Here is a 22109-nt window from a genome sequence, read left to right on the forward strand (position 1 = left end):
ATTTTGGGCCTTGGCGGAACTGCAGGTGCTGGTCATAAAGGCGTCACTGCTCTAGTCTTCGTCGTAGATTCGTTTTCATAGCTTCAAAAACACAAATATAAGGTACGTAGTTATCTTGTGTCTATGACTGTATCGGCCAAGATTTGTATATTTGTAGCGAAAGCTTCACTTCTCGCGTACAAACCTAGAAGGTCATATAATGGCGCAGGTATGACCGTGAAGCGGCCTCCTTTATTAAAAATTCTGAACTCCCGGCTGCAGTGGTCGAATTTCGATGGAGGCGATACTCTAAAGGCCCCTCTACTGAGCGATGTCCGTGGACGTTAAAGAACCCCAGGTGTTCGAAATTGGCGGAGCCCTTCACTACGGTGTCCCTGCTGGACTTGCACCACTGGACTTGCAACTGATTTATTCTGATGAAGAAACAACATTTATATGCCTTTGCTGGGCAACTGCATACTCCGAAGAAGATGATGAAAATATATTTATGATGATTAGAACTGACACTTCTTTTCGCTGATAAAAACTGAATGATCCTTTATGCCTGTCAAATAACCTTCCGGGAGATAACGATGACTTCTTGATTTCTCCCGACCGCTAATACTAAACGGTGCGCGCTACGATTGTTGGTTTTATAGAGAGGAAAAGAATTTTTGAACGACGATCAGTTTCAGAACTGACGATGTGATTGCTGAAAAACACGCGGTTTTCGCAGGTTAAAGGCAAGATTGTCGGTTTGGTTGGTTTGGTTTATTGTCGTTTAACGTCCCAAGGCAACTCAGGCTATGAGGGACGCCGTACTGAAGGGCTCCGGAAATTTCGACCGCCTGGGGTTCTTTAACGTGCACTGACATCGCACACTACACGGGACTCTAGAATTTCGCCTCCATAGAAGTTCAGCCACCGCGGCCGTGATTGACCCCACGTCTTTCGGGCCAGCACCCAAGCGCCGTAACCACTGAGCCACCGCGGCGGGGCAAAGGCAGGATCGTCGTCTTCAATCAGAAATACACATTGTATTACGAAACAGCAAAGTACAGAATCCATGGCCCGCCCGCTGCAGCCAGGGTAAGTGCCGTGGCAGCGCTAGTGCGGTCAGTGACGCCACTCTCCATAGGATCTCCTCACGGCGGGAATACCCTCTACGCAAAGGGAGTGCGTAGAAAAATTCAGGGGGCACTTTGACTGTCTAAAGTGGGTAGAGGCGGAAGCGTTTTCCGCACCACCTTCGCTGTTTCTGTGGCACTGGTGGCGTCACATATAATTGAGTACTAATTACTAAGTGATGACAAATCACTAATCAATGATTAATTACTGATTAATGCCTGAATACTGATTAACTGCTAATTAATGACGCTTAAGCTTCGCCTTTAGGAGTGGAACGCGACAGCGCGTTGTAACGCTGCCAGGGAGTCCACGGAACGCCACCACCCGTTCGGCGCGATGCCGAACGCAGCGCTTTTTGAGGAAAGGAAATGGCGCAGTAATTCTCCTTCATCTCGGTGGACACCTGAACCGCACCGTAGAGGAAGGGAGGAAGTGGGAGTGAAAGAAGATAGATAAAGAGGAGCCGTAATGAAGAAAATGAAAATTGTATTTGAGGAAAGGAAATTACGCAGTAACTGTCTCACAAAATTCAGGGGGGCACTTTTTTGACCTAAAGTGTGGTCACTGATGCGTGGTTAAGATGTTAAGCTTCGCCCCTAAGAGTGGAACGCGACAGCGTCTTGCAACGCTGCCAAGGAGTCCATAGAACGCCATCGCCCATTCGGTTCTACGCCTCGCTCGTCGGTGAATTGGTTTTTGAGGAAAGGAAATGTATCTCTCTCATTTGTCGGTGGACACCTAAACCTCGCCGGAAGGGAATGGAGGAGGATGAGAGTGAGTGAAGACACCGTATTCACTAGACGCGCCTTTGTTCATTCCAAACCATCGAGCTGGCATGGCGGAGTGGATAGCATGCTCGTCTCTCACGCCGAAGACCGGGGTTCGATTCCTGACCTCGACCAATTTGTTAATCGGTTTTATTTATTTATATGGCCTGACTAGTAAAGCTAATTAGGCTAATTGGGTAATTAAGCAATTAACTAAGCTCAGTCCCACTTACTTGGAGCAGTACTATACGATACTAGCCAAAAGTACAATTGGCCCCGTTTGAAATTCGCGCACTGTGACGTCACGACCTTTTCCACCGATTGAAAAGCGTGACATTTTCTGTCGACAACTGCTGCTTACAGCGATGAGACATTAAAGGCTTCCGACTTAATACCAGCGGCTGCCATCACCGTTGAAGACGCCGAGCTTTTGAAAAGGCTTCAAAAAAGAGGTACCTGGCATTGGATGTAAACAGTGCAATCCTGAGAACTCGCAGGAAGCATGGATGTATGCCATTTCCGAATGCTGCTTACTAGAGTTTATAAAGCAGCAAGGTGCTTTGATAGACGGCGCGAACAGAAGGAATATCTGCCCGAAATCTAATGTTGGTCATTTGTGAACATCACGTGAAAAACTGAAATATTACATTTAAAAATGGCCTTTCTACAGTTGGCCGTGTACCTGACAAAATTGCAGCTACGTATGTAAAAGTGAAACATGCTTCCATATCTCATCTACCCAGTGCATTGAGGGTGCTTTTTGCCTCATTTTATGCAAAGCTCACTGCTTACATATGGGGAAGTTTCTCATGCTCTGAAAAAATTGAGCAGAAATAACGTCCAATGCAAAAATAATTGTCTCACAAAAATATTAAAGACAAAGTTAAAATTCGTAGTTATAAAAAAAGGTGGACAATTCTATTAATTTGTTATGCCTTCCTTTTCTTTTTCAGGTATTGCGCCAGTTGTTAAACTCGTCATGGGTGCGAAGTTTCTGCCCTTAAGGTTATCCCGGAACATCATAGCCGAAATTGAAGGAAGCGCAAACGCTAGCGAGGTGTGCCCATCAGTGGGGGGGAAAAAATTCGGCTTATTTTGCTTTCAATGTCGCATTCAAAACAAAGCACATGAAAGCGCTTTTTTAATGGGCAGATTGTCACCAAACACTGGCAATCAGGAGTGGCGCCAAACACTGCCAATCAGGAGTTTTTTGACGCCTAAAAGCCTGCGCACTTCAGTCTTTTCATTGTTTTTGTCCGTTTATGATACACTGCAGATTTCTTCCTAACACTGCTTACTATCACAATTAAGGTCCTAATTGCGGATTTTCGCTGAATAAAGACACAGTAGTAATTGATTCCACAGCCTAGGTATGGCTTCAGAATTTTTTTCGCTTAAGGATTGCTTGGGTGTTATGAAACCAAAAAGTAGTGCAATGGTTAATGTCGGCACTGGCAGTAGATTAGTATTTAAAATTGTCAAAGATTTACCTTGGTTAAACCTATTGGTGTGATAGCATTTCCAAATCTTCAAGGTCAAATTTTAGCAATAGCCAGGGCCAAATTTGAAATTCGCCATCGTGTCTGGCACGCTCAATTATGTTTGGCTATCGATCTTGGCCCAAATCGGCCGAAATCAATTTTCGGCAGTTGGCCAAATGTCTAGGTCACCATCATGCTGGAAGCGGCAAAGAATGCCTGAACATCAGTTTCGGTCTAAATCTACTTAGTACAAGTTTCAGGGTGGGCCGGGCCATATTGGAGGCCACCAACATCTTGGGCGCGGTCAGTGATGGCTAAATCGATTTCGGTCCAAATCTGCGGTGGTCTAATTTTGAGGATGGGTAGGCCAAATTTTGAGGGTGACCCGGGCGAAATTTGGTGGTCACCATCGTATTAGGCGCGGTCAATTCGGGAGCGGCCGGGTCAAATTTTCATCCAACTGAGTGTTATGCTTTTTTTAACTGTTAAACGAAAATGGCGTCGCTGGTGCTAGGAAATTGCAAGAGAACAGTGCAAGTGGCAAGATTATTGGTCGATGTCGGTGAGCGTGTGAGTGCTTTGAACTAATCTTCGGCGTTCTAATCTGGCGTCTGAATGCAGATCGTCATTGTTGGAGGCCACATCGACTCCTGGGACGTCGGTCAGGGTGCCATGGATGACGGTGGAGGCGCGTTTGTGTCTTGGCGGTCACTCCGCGTTCTTCGTCATCTCGGACTGTGCCCACGTCGTTTTCTCCGCTGCGTGCTCCTTACCGGCGAAGAAATGGACTTTGTCGGTGGAAAACGCTACTTCGAAGTGCATGGCAAGAAAACGGTGGAACGCGTAAACTTTGCCATGGAATTTGACTCGGGACATTCAGACCGAAAGGACTCCACTTCATCGGGCGCAGCGAGCAGGCAAAATGTATCGTCGCGGAAGTACTAAGTTTGTTCCGTGATATTGTCACGTTGTAGTGACGGCAGTCCAGCGGTCAGGAAGACACCAACCAGTCTTGGAAACGAAGCTCTTTATTTGGGCTGACTTGCGCCCGCAAAAGAACTGAATCACTCGGCGGCGGCGTAGAAAGAGAAGTTTATTTTTTCTGTTTTAACATAGAAAATACAAAACAAAACAGATGAACTTAATTCTCTGATCAGTCAAGCACATGCGCAGTGACGCAGCACTGAGCACGTCAGTAATGCAGTAAAAATGCCGATACTCGACCGCCGCGCAGGACGATAAAGTATGTCGACCATTTGCGCAAGAACTCGGCCTCGCTCATTGACAGAGCGTCCATGCATGCTTGTTCAAAGAGGCGCGTGCGCAGGCGCTGCAACATTGGGAACATTGTTCTTTGCGGACGCCCATTTAAGGATGCCACTCCACGCTGCCGCCACAAAACGAACATGCCGACACACAAGAGCATATTTGTGAACAGTTCGCGTGAACTAGTGCGCGCTTCGAGGCGGGTTAAAAACATGCGTGACACTAATGTCCAAAAGGTGCGCGCAACTACACACTCAAACATTGCGTGCTGCAAAGTTTCAAGCAGACCGCACTGCGGGCATCGGGCGGAGGGCGCCACGCCCCACGCCGCAAGGCGGTCTCTTGTGGGCAGGACCCGCCAGCCTCGCAGCCAGCCGAAGTCCCTGACATCTGCAGGAAGCGTAGCTGATGTCAGTTGGCGCCAGCGTGCCCGTCTCGTTTTCTGGAGTTGTTCGCGGGTCAGCGCAGCGACCGTTAGTGCTTCACACATTCTGGAGGGCGGGGTTTCATCAACATCCAGATCGGGCACGCTGGCAGTCAACGACGTCAGTGTGCGACGCACATTAACGAAAAATTCCGGCGGCTGCTCGGCTGTAGGGCCAACCACGTGTTGTGAAAAAAACACGTTACGCGCTGTACCCAGAAAGTATGTGAGGAGTGTTCTCCCGGGATAGTCTGGGTTGCGTACAAGATCTCGTACTCCTCGCAAGGCGAGCACATTGCACATGGTGCGGATACAAGGTATACCAAAGCCACCCATGTACGATGGAAGGCGCATGAACATTCGTGACACAAGTTCGGTTTTGCCCGCCCAAACGAAAGAGCCACAGGCCGAGGTTAGCCTGCGCGCAAACGTGCGCGGTGGGTTTGCGACGCGGGCGACAAAATAACATGCGGCTAGGATTGTGGACTTAACTATATAGCAGCGCTCTGCCATTGAAAGGCGGAAAGTTGACGCCACCGAGAGGCGTTTCTCAGCGTTCGTGCGGAGGTTAGTCCAGGTTTCGCGGGCTACTTCTCCGCTGGCGAGGAATACTACTCCCAGGACTTTCACTCCCTGCACCCACTCCACCTCGCCCGCAAGGTTCGGTGTGAAGGTGCCAAACCTTAGTGCCTTGCTTTTTGCCCTGTTCAATAGGGCCCCAGATATCTCGCTGTACTCGAGCCTCGTCCTTGAGGAAAAGCGACACGTCATCGGCGTAGGCCGATACCTTGATTTGGCCCTGGCCAGGCAGAGGGAAGCCGCGTATGGATGGGCTGTCGATAATGCGCCGGATGAGTGGATCCAGGCACAACACGAAGAATGTTGGGGAGAGAGGGCATCCTTGCCTTATGCCCCTGGTGACTGAGAAGGGAGCGCTCTGGTGGCCGTTTACGGAGAGACGAGCGTTCAGGTCTGCGTAAAGTAAGCGCAGCCTGCTGACAATTTGCGGAGGGAATCCGAAAGCTTCAAGGACTCCGAACAGATACGAGTGTTCCACCCGATCGAATGCTTTCGCCTGGTCTAGTGAAACAAAGCACCCGCTGAAGCCCGTCCTGCTGGCAAATGTGAACAGGTCTCTAGTGAGTGCCAATGCATCAAACACAGAGCGGTCAGGGACGCTGCTGGTTTGAGCCCGGTGGATTAGGTGAGGTAGGATCGTCCGCATTCTTGTGTTCAGTAAAGATGTGACTATTTTGTAATCTGCGTTTAAGAGGCTTATGGGCCGCCATGCTTGCGGGTCGGAGGGGTCACCGCCCGCTTTCGGAATGAGTATGATGCGACATTCGCGGAAAGAGTTTGGACGTAACCCATCCGCGAGGAAGCCGTTGACCATCTTCAGGAGCGCTCCTTGGATCTCGTAAAAAAATTTTGAATAAAAACTTGTTGGAATGCCGTCTGGACCGGGGGCAGAGGCTGCATTCATACTCTGCAGGATGGCGTGCAGCTCTTGGCTTGTGGCTGGTGCGCAAAGGTTTTCATGCAACTCTTCAGCTACTTGTGGCAAGTTTCCAAAAAAACTTTGTAGAAGCCCGTCATAACCATCTTGAAGATGTAGCCAACTGTCCGTAGAGAACAGGTTCGAAAAGTGGCTTGCGAAGATCGTGCAGATATCGGCCGTGGTTTTGCTTTGGGTGCCGTCTGGGAGTGTCACGAAAGGCACAGTAGCGGGAGCGAATTCCTCTGCCGTGCCTGCGCGTACGTGTCGTAGCACAGCCGGGTCTGATATCGGCCGCCCGAGCTGGTGTGCACGACTAGCTGCCCGTGATGACTGGCAGAGCAACACGTGGTAACGTGCTTTAAGTAGACTGAGGTAATCGCTCATGGCTAAGGTTAAGGGTGCTCCCCTTTGCACTATACGGATGCGCTTGAGGGTGTCATTCAGTGCATGAGTTACCCGGCGTCTGCGGTCTTGACCGGCCGCCACCAGAGTTGCCTGCCAACGAGCCTTGAGTGTGTCCCATGAATCAGTCGCAACGAAGCTCTTGCACGATGCTGCCAACGCCGTACGCAGCGACGCCACGCTTTCCGGGTCCGCCAGTAGGCTCGTGTCCATGCGCCACGTAACAGTACGTGGGGTGTCCTCACCAAAGTCGAGCCTGACTGACAAGGGGTGGTGATCGGAAATCACCGGCGTGCCTGCAGGGAACGCGAGAACTTCGCAGCTTACGACAAAGGAAGCGAGCCCTGGTGGAAAATAGAATTTGTCTATCCGACTCGCTGACTGTGCTCTCTCAAACGTCGCTCCAAAGGCATCCCGGTGAAGCTGCACCCACGCGTCAGACAAGCGGAACTGAGTCACGAGATCGCGGAGCGCGGGGGCACCGCAATAATGGCGACCGTGACCCTGTCCGCGGACGTCACGGTCGATGTTAAGTACAGAATTGAAGTCACCGACGATGAAAGTGGGGTAGGGATCAAGGAGGAATGAGTCGAGGCGCTCAAAAAAATCAGAACTACTAGTCCGCCGTGCTGGCGCATATACAACCAACGCACGTACCCGCCGCTGGTTTAGTGTGAAGTCGACCGCAAGAGTGCGGCCGTCCAGCCCGAAAGTGCAATGAGCACCCGCGCGCAGGCAGGGGTTTACAAAAACGACACCAACACCGCACATATGAAAATCAGTCAACGAAAAATAAGCAAAAACAGAAAACCGGGTGGTGAAATTCAGCACATCAAGTGAAGTACGGAAGTTGCATTCCTGTAAAAACAGGATGTCGACGCCCCTAGCCCTGGCAAAGTGCATCACCTCTCTCTGTCTGTCTACGGATTGAAATCCCCGAACATTCAGGGAGAGGAGATGCACAACCGCCATGACTGCCAAGAGCACCGACGGCATAGCATACAACCTAAAGAGCGCTGCCATGGGCGGCGCTTGGCGCGCGCGGCACTTTTTTGCTAGAACGTTCGTTAACAGTCCCTTCGGATTCCGATGATTGGGGGTGGGCACGTTTGAAGTCTGGTCGGGAAAAGTCCATGTTTTCGGGGCCGTCGGCGCTTGTGGCCTCGCTCAACGGTTGCTGCGTGGTCTTGGCGACGCTCGCAGCTGAAGCCGATGCCGACGCCAGGGTCGCCGATGGGAGGGTGTGGCTGGCTGGTGACGGGAAGCGCGCGTCGTCCGCACCTCCAGGAGTCGTCGTTCCTGACACCTGGCAGCACGTCAAGTCGCCTGTCAGGCGAAGCGGCGTGACTTTGTCCGGTACGTCCACCAGGTCGCCCGACGCCACGCTCGACTCATCGCCGCTGCTGCTCTCGGTGTTGAAGGAAGCTGTGCGGGGTAGCGGCGGCAAGGGTTCCGCGAAAACAGCACCGAACGGCTCCACCTCGTTTGAAGGCGTCCCCTCGAGCTGCTCCTTCACGGGCACCTCCGTCGCGGGGGTGGGCTCGGGCTCCCTCGGGCTGCTGGTCGTAAGGTCCGCGTCGGCAACAGGCGTCCGGACAGTTGGTGTGCTCCGCGTTTCTGCGACCACGTTGTCCTTGCTCGGTTCCTTTCTCGAGGCGGCGGCCGCCGCATAGGACCGTGGCCGCAGGCAGTCCGCTGAGGCGTGGCTTCCACCGCAGCGCCTGCAAGCCGCTCCGCATCCGGCCGTGTCGTGGCCGAACACCTCGCAGCGAGCGCACCGCGGCGTTCGACACGCCGCGCCGATGTGGCCGTCCTGCCCGCAGCGGGAACACACCTTCCGGACGCCTCGGTAGTCAAACATGACGCGGTGGCCCTGGACGGTCAAGAAGTTCGGCACCGCCTGCTTCATCTCGATCCGGACCACCCGCGTCCCATTGCCGACGTGACGACGGCCCTTGAGGACGGGATGGGTGATGTGAAGCACCTTGCCGTAGGAGCTCAGTGCCGCTGCCAGCGCCGCGTCTCCCACGAACAGCGGCACACGAAAAGCCGTCACGTGGACCACGGCAGGACCCACGCAGGCTACTGGGACGGAAGTGCCGTTCACGTTGAAGGCGCCTTCCACGAGCATCTTCTCCGCCGCCGCAGCCGAGGCCATGGCGACGCAGAACTTCATGCCTCCATGGTGCTGGAGGCTCTCCAGCCCTTTCGGTCCGACAACCAACTCGATGCCGTCGACGATGTCGTCAGCTGTCGCGTCGGAAGTAACTATAAATGAAAAACAGTGCGCCTTTGGGGGCGGCGCACGGAACACGGGAGGGGCAGCAGGTCCCGGGCCTCCCATGACGTCACGGGTGGCCGGCTGGGCTGCTGCTTGCACGAACTTCACGCAGTTTGCCCGAGCACCGGCAAAGGCACGGCGCCTGGGCGGGGGAGGCTGGTTGCGGAACCTCCGGGTCGCAGTGGATCCGGGGCCCGCCTGCACTTGTCGACGAAACTTCTCAGGAAGCCAGCGCCGAAAAAAACCTTCGCTGGGTCTGGACGAGCTCGGGCAGCAACAGGCGTGCTCGGCGGTCGTCGAACTACGAATGTCCGCCGCTCGCGGCATCGCTCAATTTAAAGGCGGCAAGGAAACTTCCAGATAACAGGACAAGATCATCTACAGTAATCTAGAAAAACCTAGATGCAGCCTTTCATGACTGCGACCAATCGAGATTAGTCTGGTCGCTTCTCGCGTCACGAACAAAAGTGATAACAACCCTTTCCTGCAGCCTTGAGCGTGAACGAGCAAACACTACAATGATACGTGGCATTACCCCCCTTCCATAGAAGCATCGTCTCGATGCTTTAAAATGAAATTAAACACGGCCAATGCTTCGAGAACTTAGAGTCCTTTAGCGTTCCTAATAAGGTGTAAGGGCAGCGGTAAAAGCTTCAAGTCTGGTCGTGTAGTTGTCGTCGTCGGTGTTGTAGTTTTTGTCGTCGTATTTATCGTCGTCGTAGGGATCGTCGTCGTAGGGATCGTCGTCGTAGGCATCGTCGTCGTCGTAGGGATCGTCGTCGTCGTAGGGGTCGTCTTTGTCTAAGGGTCGTCGTTGTCGTAGGGGTCGTCGTTGTCGTAGGGGTCGTCGTCGTCGTCGTAGGTGTCGTCGTTGTCGTAAGGGTCGTCGTTGTCGTAAGGGTCGTCGTTGTCGTAAGGGTCGTCGTTGTCGTAAGGGTCGTCGTTGTCGTAAGGGTCGTCGTTGTCGTAGGGTTCGTCGTCGTCGTAGGGGGCATGGTTTTCTGTTTTCGTCGATGGAGGATCTTAGTTCTTGCGTTCTGAAGCAACCTCACCTCCAGAGGCTTCTTTATTCAGTTTAACCTTCGGGGGCTGGGGAAGTGTCCACGCACTGCGTATCCTCGGCTAGGAGATACTTAGCGCGGTGACGATGGCGACGGAGAACGCGATAGGCGGCTCGGCGATGAGTATCCTTCCGGACGCAAAAACTCCTCGATTTCGGCTGGTCGCTGGCCGGGTCGGGGTCGTGGAGAGTCGTAAGGGAACCCTCGGATGCCCATTCTCCTGTATGGGCAGTACCGGAGAATGTGACCGGCTTCTCCCCAGTGGAAGCATTGTGGGTGGCGCTGGTCGGGAGTTCTCCCCTTGTCGCTTTTCCAAGGCCGCGTTCGATGCTCGTAGGGCGGGCGAGTTGGGACGAGAGGGCAGCGCTCCAGCACAGCTGGCTAATGGCGATAGGGGCTTGGGTCCCGTCGTCGAGGTGCAGGACGCCGCACTGCTGCGGCTCCAGAGGCTGCGTGGTAGACTGGAGTCAGGTCCTCCGGAGAACGACTCGGAGGGCTGGCGTCACGACTTGTAGGGGGTGTCCGGAACATGGAAGGCTACCCAGCACCTCCACCAGATGTCACGTTGCAGTGACGGCAGTCCAGCGGTCAGGAAGACACCAACCAGTCTTGGAAACGAAGCTCTTTATTTGGGCTGACTTGCGCCCGCAAAAGAACTGAATCACTCGGCGGCGGCGTAGAAAGAGAAGTTTATTTTATCTGTCATAGCATAGAAAATACAACAAAACAGATGAACTTAATTCTCTGATCATTCAAGCACATGCGCAGTGGCGCAGCACTGAGCATGTCAGTAATGCAGTAAAAATGCCGATACTCGACCGCCGCGCAGGACGATAAAGTATGTCGACCATTTGCGCAAGAACTCAGCCTCGCTCATTGACAGAGCGTCCATGCATGCTTGTTCAAAGAGGCGCGTGCGCAGGCGCTGCAACATTGGGAACATTGTTCTTTGCGGACGCCCATTTAAGGATGCCACTCCACGCTGCCGCCACAAAACGAACATGCCGACACACAAGAGCATATTTTGAAACACTTCGGGAGAACTAGTGCGCGCTTCCAGGCGGGTTAAAAACATGCGTGACACTAATGTCCAAAAAGTGCGCGCAACTACACACTCAAACATTGCGTGCTGCAAAGTTTCAAGCAGACCGCACTGCGGGCATCGGGCGGAGGGCGCCACGCCCCACGCCGCAAGGCGGTCTCTTGTGGGCAGGACCCGCCAGCCTCGCAGCCAGCCGAAGTCCCTGACATCTGCAGGAAGCGTAGCTGAGGTCAGTTGGCGCCAGCGTGCCCGTCTCGTTTTCTGGAGTTGTTCGCGGGTCAGCGCAGCGACCGTTAGTGCTTCACACATTCTGGAGGGTGGGGTTTCATCAACATCCAGATCGGGCACGCTGGCAGTCAACGACGTCAGTGTGCGACGCACATTAACGAAAAATGCCGGCGGCTGCTCGGCTGTAGGGCCAACCACGTGTTGTGAAAAAAACACGTTACGCGCTGTACCCAAAAAATATGTGAGGAGTGTTCTCCCGGGATAGTCTGGGTTGCGTACAAGATCTCGTACTCCTCGCAAGGCGAGCACATTGCACATGGTGCGGATACAAGGTATACCAAACCCACCCATGTACGATGGAAGGCGCATGAACATTCGTGACACAAGTTCGGTTTTGCCCGCCCAAACGAAAGAGCCACAGGCCGAGGTTAGCCTGCGCGCAAACGTGCGCGGTGGGTTTGCGACGCGGGTGACAAAAAAACATGCGGCTAGGATTGTGGACTTAACTATATAGCAGCGCTCTGCCATTGAAAGGCGGAAAGTTGACGCCACCGAGAGGCGTTTCTCAGCGTTCGTGCGGAGGTTAGTCCAGGTTTCGCGGGCTACTTCTCCGCTGGCGAGGAATACTACTCCCAGGACTTTCACTCCCTGCACCCACTCCACCTCGCCCGCAAGGTTCGGTGTGAAGGTGCCAAACCTTAGTGCCTTGCTTTTTCCCATGTTCAATAGGGCCCCAGATATCTCGCTGTACTCGAGAAACAGCCGCGAAAAAGCGGCGTAGCTATCCTCGTCCTTGAGGAAAAGCGGCACGTCATCGTCGTAGGCCGATACCTTGATTTGGCCCTGGCCAGGCAGAGGGAAGCCGCGTATGGATGGGCTGTCGTTAATGCGCCGGATGAGTGGATCCAGGCACAACACGAAGAATGTTGGGGAGAGAGGGCATCCTTGCCTTATGCCCCTGGTGACTGAGAAGGGAGCGCTCTGGTGGCCGTTTACGGAGAGACGAGCATTCAGGTCTGCGTAAAGTAAGCGCAGCCTGCTGACAATTTGCGGAGGGAATCCGAAGGCTTCAAGGACTCCGAACAGATACGAGTGTTCCACCCGATCGAATGCTTTCGCCTGGTCTAGTGAAACAAAGCACCCGCTGAAGCCCGTCCTGCTGGCAAATGTGAACAGGTCTCTAGTGAGTGCCAATGCATCAAACACAGAGCGGTCAGGCACGCTGCTGGTTTGAGCCCGGTGGATTAGGTGAGGTAGGATCGTCCGCATTCTTGTGTTCAGTAAAGATGTGACTATTTTGTAATCTGCGTTTAAGAGGCTTATGGGCCGCCATGCTTGCGGGTCGGAGGGGTCACCGCCCGCTTTCGGAATGAGTATGATGCGACATTCGCGGAAAGAGTTTGGACGTAACCCATCCGCGAGGAAGCCGTTGACCATCTTCAGGAGCGCTCCTTGGATCTCGTAAAAAAAGTTTGAATAAAAACTTGTTGGAATGCCGCCTGGACCGGGGGCAGAGGCTGCATTCATACTCTGCAGGATGGCGTGCAGCTCTTGGCTTGTGGCTGGTGCGCAAAGGTTTTCATGCAACTCTTCAGCTACTCGTGGCAAGTTTCCAAAAAAACTTTGTAGAAGCCCGTCATAACCATCTTGAAGATGTAGCCAACTGTCCGTAGAGAACAGGTTCGAAAAGTGGCTTGCGAAGATCGTGCAGATATCGGCCGTGGTTTTGCTTTGGGTGCCGTCTGGGAGTGTCACGAAAGGCACAGTAGCGGGAGCGAATTCCTCTGCCGTGCCTGCGCGTACGTGTCGTAGCACAGCCGGGTCTGATATCGGCCGCCCGAGCTGGTGTGCACGACTAGCTGCCCGTGATGACTGGCAGAGCAACACGTGGTAACGTGCTTTAAGTAGACTCAGGTAATCGCTCATGGCAAAGGTTAAGGGTGCTCCCCTTTGCACTATATGGATGCGCTTGAGGGTGTCATTCAGTGCATGAGTTACCCGGCGTCTGCGGTCTTGACCGGCCGCCACCAGGGTTGCTTGCCAACGAGCCTTGAGTGTGTCCCATGAATCAGTCGCAACGAAGCTCCTGCACGATGCTGCCAACGCCGTACGCAGCGACGCCACGCTTTCCGGGTCCGCCAGTAGGCTCGTGTCCATGCGCCACGTAACAGTACGTGGGGTGTCCTCACCAAAGTCGAGCCTGACTGACAAGGGGTGGTGATCGGAAATCACCGGCGTGCCTGCAGGGAACGCGAGAACTTCGCAGCTAACGACAAAAGAAGCGAGCTCTGGTGGAAAATAGAATTTGTCTATCCGACTCGCTTACTGTGCTCTCTCAAACGTCGCTCCAAAGGCATCCCCGTGAAGCTGCACCCACGCATCAGACAAGCGGAACTGAGTCACGAGATCGCGGAGCGCGGGGGCACCGCAATAACGGCGACCGTGACCCTGTCCGCGGACGTCACGGTCGATGTTAAGTACACAATTGAAGTCACCGACGATGAAAGTGGGGTAGGGATCAAGGAGGAATGAGTCGAGGCGCTCAAAAAAATCAGAACTATTAGTCCGCCGTGCTGGCGCATATACAACCAACGCACGTACCCGCCGCTGGTTTAGTGTGAAGTCGACCGCAAGAGTGCGGCCGTCCAGCCCGAAAGTGCAATGAGCACCCGCGCGCAGGCAGGGGTTTACAAAAACGACACCAACACCGCACATATGAAAATCAGGCAACGAAAAATAAGCAAAAACAGAAAACCGGGTGGTGAAATTCAGCACATCAAGTGAAGTACGGAAGTTGCATTCCTGTAAAAACAGGATGTAGACGCCCCTAGCCCTGGCAAAGTGCATCACCTCTCTCTGTCTGTCTACGGATTGAAATCCCCGAACATTCAGGGAGAGGAGATGCACAACCGCCATGACTGCCAAGAGCACCGACGGCATAGCATACAACCTAAAGAGCGCTGCCATGGGCGGCGCTTGGCGCGCGCGGCACTTTTTTGCTAGAACGTTCGTTAACAGTCCCTTCGGATTCCGATGATTGGGGGTGGGCACGTTTGAAGTCTGGTCGGGAAAAGTCCATGTTTTCGGGGCCGTCGGCGCTTGTGGCCTCGCTCACCGGTTGCTGCGTGGTCTTGGCGACGCTCGCAGCTGAAGCCGATGCCGACGCCAGTGTCGCCGATGGGAGGGTGTGGCTGGCTGGTGACGGGAAGCGCGCGTCGTCCGCACCTCCAGGAGTCGTCGTTCCTGACACCTGGCCGCACGTCAAGTCGCCTGTCAGGCGAAGCGGCGTGACTTTGTCCGGTACGTCCACCAGGTCGCCCGACGCCACGCTCGACTCATCGCCGCTGCTGCTCTCGGTGTTGAAGGAAGCTGTGTGGGGTAGCGGCGGCAAGGGTTCCGCGAAAACAGCACCGAACGGCTCCACCTCGTTTGAAGGCGTCCCCTCGAGCTGCTCCTTCACGGGCACCTCCGTCGCGGGGGCGGGTTCGGGCTCCCTCGGGCGGCTGGTCATTGGGTGCTCGTCGGCAACAGGCGTCCGGACGGTTGGTGGGCTCCGCGTTTCTGCGGCCACGTTGTCCTTACTCGGTTCCTTCCTCGAGGCGGCGGCCGCCGCATAGGACCGTGGCCGCAGGCAGTCCGCTGTGGCGTGGCTTCCACCGCAGCGCCTGCAAGCCGCTACGCATCCGGCCGTGTCGTGGCCGAACACCTCGCAGCGAGCGCACCGCGGCGTTCGACACGCCGCGCCGATGTGGCCGTCCTGCCCGCAGCGGGAACACACCTTCCGGACGCCTCGGTAGTCAAACATGACGCGGTGGCCCTGGACGGTCAAGAAGTTCGGCACCGCCTGCTTCATCTCGATCCGGACCACGCGCGTCCCGTTGCCGACGTGACGACGGCCCTTGAGGACGGGGTGGGTGATGTCCAGCACCTTGCCGAAAGAGCTCAGTGCCGCTGCCAGCGCTGCGTCTCCCACGAACAGCGGCACACGAAAAGCCGTCACGTGGACCACGGCAGGACCCACGCAGGCTACTGGGACGGAAGTGCCGTTCACGTTGAAGGCGCCTTCCACGAGCATCTTCTCCGCCGCCGCAGCCGAGGCCATGGCGACGCAGAACTTCATGCCTCCATGGTGCTGGAGGCTCTCTAGCCCTTTCGGGCCGACAACCAACTCGATGCCGTCGACGATGTCGTCAGCTGTCGCGTCGGATGTAACTGTGAACGAAAAACAGTGCGCCTTTGGGGGCGGCGCACGGAACACCGGAGGGGCAGCAGGTCCCGGGCCTCCCATGACGTCACGGGCGGCCGACTGGGCTGCTGCTTGAAGGCCAGGAAGTTGCCCGAGCACCGGCAAAGGCACGGCGCCTGGGCTGGGAGGCTGGTTGCGGATCCTCGGGGTCGCAGTGGATCCGAGGCCCGCCTGCACTTGTCAAAACTTCTCAGCAAGCCAGCGCCGAAAATCTTCGCTGGTTCTGGACGAGCTCGGGCAGCAACAAGCGTGCTCGTCGGTCGTCGAACTACGAATGTCCGCCGCTCGCGGCATCGCTCAATTTAAAGGCGGCAAGGAAACTTCCAGATAACAGGACAAGATCATCTACAGTAATCTAGAAAAACCTAGATGCAGCCTTTCATGACTGCGACCAATCGAGATTAGTGTGGTCGCTTCTCGCGTCACGAACAAAAGTGATAACAACCCTTTCCTGCAGCCTTGAGCGTGAACGAGCAAACACTACTATGATACGTGGCATTTGCTGGCTGAGGGCGATAGGGGCTTGGGTCCCGTCGTCGAGGTGCAGGACGGCGCACTGCTGCGGCTCCAGAGGCTGCGTGGTAGACTGGAGTCAGGTCCTCCGGAGAATGACTCGGAGGGCTGGCGTCACGACTTGTAGGGGGTGTCCGGAACATGGAAGGCTACCCAGCACCTCTCCTTTCTCACGACGTTTGGAGTCTGGAAGGGGGGTAATGCCATGTATCATTGTAGTGTTTGCTCGTTCACGCTCAAGGCTGCAGGAAAGGGTTGTTATCACTTTTGTTCGTGACGCGAGAAGCGACCAGACTAATCTCGATTGGTCGCAGTCATGAAAGGCTGCATCTAGGTTTTTCTAGATTACTGTAGATGATCTTGTCCTGTTATCTGGAAGTTTCCTTGCCGCCTTTAAATTGAGCGATGCCGCGAGCGGCGGACATTCGTAGTTCGACGACCGACGAGCACGCTTGTTGCTTACGCCGCCGCCGAGTGATTCAGTTCTTTATTTGGGCTGACTTGCGCCCGCAAAGGAACTGAATCACTCGGCGGCGGCGTAAGCAACAAGCGTGCTCGTCGGTCGTCGAACTACGAATTTCCGCCGCTCGCGGAATCGCTCAATTTAAAGGCGGCAAGGAAACTTCCAGATAACAGGACAAGATCATCTACAGTAATCTAGAAAAACCTAGATGCAGCCTTTCATGACTGCGACCAATCGAGATTAGTCTGGTCGCTTCTCGCGTCACGAACAAAAGTGATAACAACCCTTTCCTGCAGCCTTGAGCGTGAACGATCAAACACTACAATGATACGTGGCAATATTAACGCCACAGAACTCACGCTGGGAGATGACGCGCCCGACCTTAGCCAGTGGAAAAAGAGAGGCGTACCCATTGCTTCGCTTAGCACTCATAATGAGAGATAATTTTACTTTCAGCACACAGATGGAGATACGATGACGGTTGAAGACCCCAAGTACCTTGACCTCTGCACTGCACTCTGGGCTGGCGTCGCATATGTTTTAGCAGATTTGCAAGATAATCTACCACGAACATAATAGGTCCCTCAACATTTTCAGGGTGACGCTTGTGTGTTTGCGTAATAAAAAGACCACCAAGAATGAGGCTTCACAGAGTTTATATTTCCCGGTCGTATGCAGCCCCGGATTGCCTGCGCACAAAGGAAGTCTAAACAGGCTCCAGAGGAGAATCTTCATGGTAGTGCATAGCATTCTGCTTAACTGCTAACAAGTGCGCACAGCTGAGAGCTGTGTTGTGCAGCTGACTGTTTCGTACAACCGCCTGTTATTTTTACCATGTTTTGAGCAAGTAGCACTGGCTTCCACCTAGTCTGCACTGGACTCCAAGTAGACTTGGAGCCAGCGTGTGCTGACATGATCGTAGTATTAATCATATGTATTAACAAGACGATCAACTGGGCTAGTTGGTAAAGATGGTTCCTCGTCTTTTGCGCTCTGTGTCACCATGATTAGGGATATGTAGCCTTTAAGCAAGGAGAATTAGTGTGCCAGGATGAATATTTAACAGGTATTGGTGTTGTCACTTGCGTGTAAATATGTGATGCAGTGTTGGTGCGTTAACCAACCATTCTACTGAAGCCGAAAGAAACGCCGAGTTTAAAAAGAAGGAACTGATAAATAAGTCATCTATTTTTGAATTTTTTTTCTTGCAGCAACCTGAAAAAAAGACACAATAAAAGAGCAAATATTAAAGTGTTTTTCTACCGTCGTTTCTGTAAGGCTGCTCATACAAAATTTCTGTGGCCATCAACTTTCCAGTGTGTTCATTTAACTTTGCAGAACTGTTATTGATATCATGAGCGCACCTTGGCAGGTAGTGGGTGAAAAAAAAAACTAATTTTTTTATTTCCTAACGCCACCGGTTTTTCCGCCGTTAGAACTTATACCTTACGCGTTCAGCAGCCCTTATGTACGAAGAGCATTTCTTATAGGGCTGCTATTTGCTGGAAAAAACTAGTGGACAGAACTTAGAGGTTTTCTGCGAAAACAACGCTCTCCACCGTCATACACAAGCGCATAAGGGCAGAGATCAAGCAAAAACCCATATAAGCGATGCCATGTCTAGAAATCTCCGCCTTTTAGTGTAAAAAAAATCTGTATACAGGTTTATTGGAGTTTATCGTCCCAAAGCGACTCAGGCTATGAGGGATGTATACAGGTGTACGGCGCCGAGGGCAACCGCGTTTTCGAAATTCTCTAAACTCATATAACTATTGCTTACAATTGCGCTACACGCCTCTCAATAACCAAGGAGCATAACCGTAATAGTCAAAAAATTAACAATACAATATTAGTTAACCAGGTGTCTGATTAGCACGTCGTAGCTGCTTTCAAATGTATTATGCCGGTTATAATGCCATGCCGAAAAAAAGCGCTCTTCTAAGTTAAGAAGCCTCTTTTTAAAAATTGTATACAATCTTAGGTGAAACACCCGGTATACATCGTGTTCTGGGTTTCCAGATACGAGATCTGCAGAACCGAAATGACAACTTAGGTCATTTTTCTGTTCTTGCAGGTTACCAAACTAGAGGTATTTTCGTTTCAGGAGTGGTAGGAACCACAGGCTAGAAAAAAACACCATTAGCTGCGTTCTTTCCGCAGCGACCAAAGCAGTATGGGTTCGAACAGTTAGCGCATTACTAGGTTTTAAAAATTTCGCGAGGAAGCTTTTCTTAAACGACGATGGTAAACATGAGTACAAGGTCAGCTGGCCGTTAACAGCACACACGCGCTACAAGGCCATGCATGCCGTCTTTGAGAGAAGCTGATATTCCGGACCACGCAAGGACTGTTTTTGCAAGAGAGCGCGGCAATGAGTGCAGCGGTGTTAGTGTTTCACAATGTTGCACCAGATCTACAAATCAATTTGAATAGGCCATTTTTGAGAGCTGACGCTCCTGTTGTCATAATTGCACCTCTGTATCGTACTTGCAAGTTCAGTCATCTCACTTTATCATTACGCTGCTAAGTACATGAGATCAGTAGTGTGATTTAGAATTAAAACATATCATTAAAGAGCCCGACGCCAGCTTTAAGTGGTCCATACATAGATTTCATTACGCATTTTTCGTTGAAAACGAAATTCCACTAGTTTTTGCTAGTGAGGTGCTTTTAGCTCTTACGGAACATAAAGAGCGATGAAAATTGCCGAGTGCATTTCTATATGCAGTCTCTACAAATATACTACGCTGCGCAGACCCCAGGCGCGTTAAATTTTTTTCAGATTTTGAAGCACCATAAGGACAGCAATAATGGCCTCTTGGTTTGCCCGTTTAGGTAATTCAGCGCAGTCTTGAAACGAGCGATACACAGAACTAATGAACACAGGATTAACTAGATATCTTCGATACCGAATCTCAATACGGCACGTCTTTAGTGTTCATTGTGTCTGATAAGAAGCCGCACCTATTACCGTATAGAATGGGGCCACGAACTCTTCAAAATCAGCGAGTGAACATGAACAGCAGCATTGTTCTTTATGAACGCTGGAACTTACGTTTACTTTTATGTTCATCGCCACATAACAAAAGTTATTTAATTATCACATCCTTTCCAGCGTATACAGGGCGTCCCAGATAACTTTCGGCAGGGTGCAAAAATATACCGATGCACTTTATGACAACGTGACCAAATGCATGTTGCTGCCTGTTGTGTGCAGCAAGTCACTCTGATTTTGTACCCAGCTGAATGGCATAATTCGCCAAGAATAATTACCGAATTCGCAGGCAACAAAGTTAGGCAAAAATTCTATCAGAAAGTTGAAAATTCCGCAAATCACCCATGTGAAGAGTGTCTTACATTCCTTCTTTTATGCCTTACGTTCTTCCGCTTACTGCACATGCTTTCGAAATACAAAAAAAACACATGACAAGCCTGCTTCCGCGCAGATTGCAGTGCTCACTAACGTTCCGCGCAAAACGTATATGATGAAACAACTATTTGCACCCATGAATGATTCAGTGGGCGATAAAGACTTGTGTCTTGACCACTGTCATCTTCCTCCCCTTTCAGCAGGCTGGAATTTCTCGGGAGTCAGGGGCCAGATGGATGACCTTCTTTTGGTCTTCTTTCTGGCTGACCATTACAGCCTCCCAACGCTCAGCATTCCTGTTTGATTCATTGCAGCTAGAGCATGTCAACACCATATGTCTGCAATTTTGCTGCAGTGGTTACACCTTGGGTGACGGTCCGCCTGATGCCATCTGCTTAGTGGTAGCGGGTTGGGAAAAATTCCCGCCTGCAAATTTCTCCATGTGACCTCTCCTTTTCTGTTCGGGCATTTGCGTGCTCGAGGTAGTGTCTGTCCTCCTGCTATGTAAACGCTAAGAATATCTTCGTACGCGTTCAGCTCCTCGTCCATCTGAAGGGGCTTTCTGTTCGACGAGACCGCACTGTGATCCCGGACTGTGAGTCCTAAGGCCAATGGGTGCGCTATCTCGTTTCCTCGCAGGTTCTCGTGAGCCGGAGTCCAGATTAGGCTACCTAGCTCTGCCTGTGTCAGGCCGGCAGCCAGAATGTTGACTGCTTCGGAAGATACTTTGCCTGCGTTGTAGTTTCTGATAGCCGATTTGGAATCGGTTGTAATCACTCTGAGAGTCTGTTGAGCGCAATGGCTATTTACTTAGCCGCTGTTGCCTTCCTCTGTCGGATGCTGCAGCATGAGACTCGGTCCCCGCGCTTCCTGGTTTTAAGGCCTACGAAACCTGTTCTGCGTTCTTTTTCCGCCGCGTCCGTGTAAACCGCATTCTGTCTGTTGGCTAGTTTTTCTGTAGTTTCTGTAGAGCTTTCGCTCTACAGAATCTCTAGTGGCGTTTGGATTTTGTTCCTTATGTCTGTTGGCATATTCTCTGTGTTTCAGCCACACTCGAGGTTAAAAGTTTAACTTTTCTATTATCGTTAGCCCGATAGGCTGCGTAGGAGTCGTGGCTGTTGCGCAACTCTGGTAGCCTCAATGAGCTCGTCTAGTGTGTTTGAAATCCTCATATTAAGAATGTTCTGGGTGGATCGGTACGGGGGGAGGTCCAGGGTTGTTTTCGTGCCTTTCTTGATTGGATTTCAATGTTTTCTTTTCTGTTGTGGCTACCCGTAGGTATGGTGCCACATTTGTGACTCTACTGATTATGAATGATTGGAGTAGTCTCAAAAGGTTCGTCTCCTTCATTCCCGCGTGTTTGTTTTCTATTTTTTGAGCAGCCTACACGTCTGACCTACAGTAGATTCCAGCTTTTGTATCATTTCCATGTTTTACCGTTTGACTGTACCCTAAGACCCAGAACTGTAATCATGTCTACCGAGGGTATTTTGTCCTCGTTTGCCGATAGCGTTATCCGATGTTCATGAGGCGTTCTTTGTCGCTTTTGTGACGAGAGGAAGAGTGCTTCCTATTTCTCGGCAGAGCACTTGAGTCCTACTTGTTTAAGGTAAGACTTAATTTTGTCGATCGCTCTTTGGCGGGTACCTTAGACGTGCGCATCACTGCCTCTGCCATGGCAGAGGATGAGGTCGTGCGCCTATATTGTGTGTTTGACTCCTTCTATACCAGCCAGTTTCTCCGGTCGGCTCATCATTGCAATGTTAAAGAGCGTGGGTGATAGGATCGAGCCTTCGGGAGTACCATTCGGGCCCAGCATTACGCCTTTCTGCACCTGCCCTCCCAGGATGATAGTAATTGTACTGTTGGAAAGAAAGTCCTTAACGTTGTTGTATAGCTTTCTCGCCACATTTAGATTTTCTAGGCTTTCTAGTGTGGTTGCGTGGTCAATGTTATAGAA

General features: G+C 52.2%; 1 pseudogene; it reads left to right on the plus strand.

The window, feature by feature from the left end:
* Positions 1 to 199: 199 nt before the first annotated feature.
* Positions 200 to 17392, plus strand: LOC149362779 (carboxypeptidase Q-like; annotated as a pseudogene).
* Positions 17393 to 22109: the final 4717 nt, after the last annotated feature.

The sequence above is a fragment of the Amblyomma mixtum genome, chromosome 2 (assembly GCF_055824585.1).
Source record: "Amblyomma mixtum isolate Tamu chromosome 2, ASM5582458v1, whole genome shotgun sequence".
In the NCBI taxonomy this organism is placed as follows: domain Eukaryota; kingdom Metazoa; phylum Arthropoda; class Arachnida; order Ixodida; family Ixodidae; genus Amblyomma; species Amblyomma mixtum.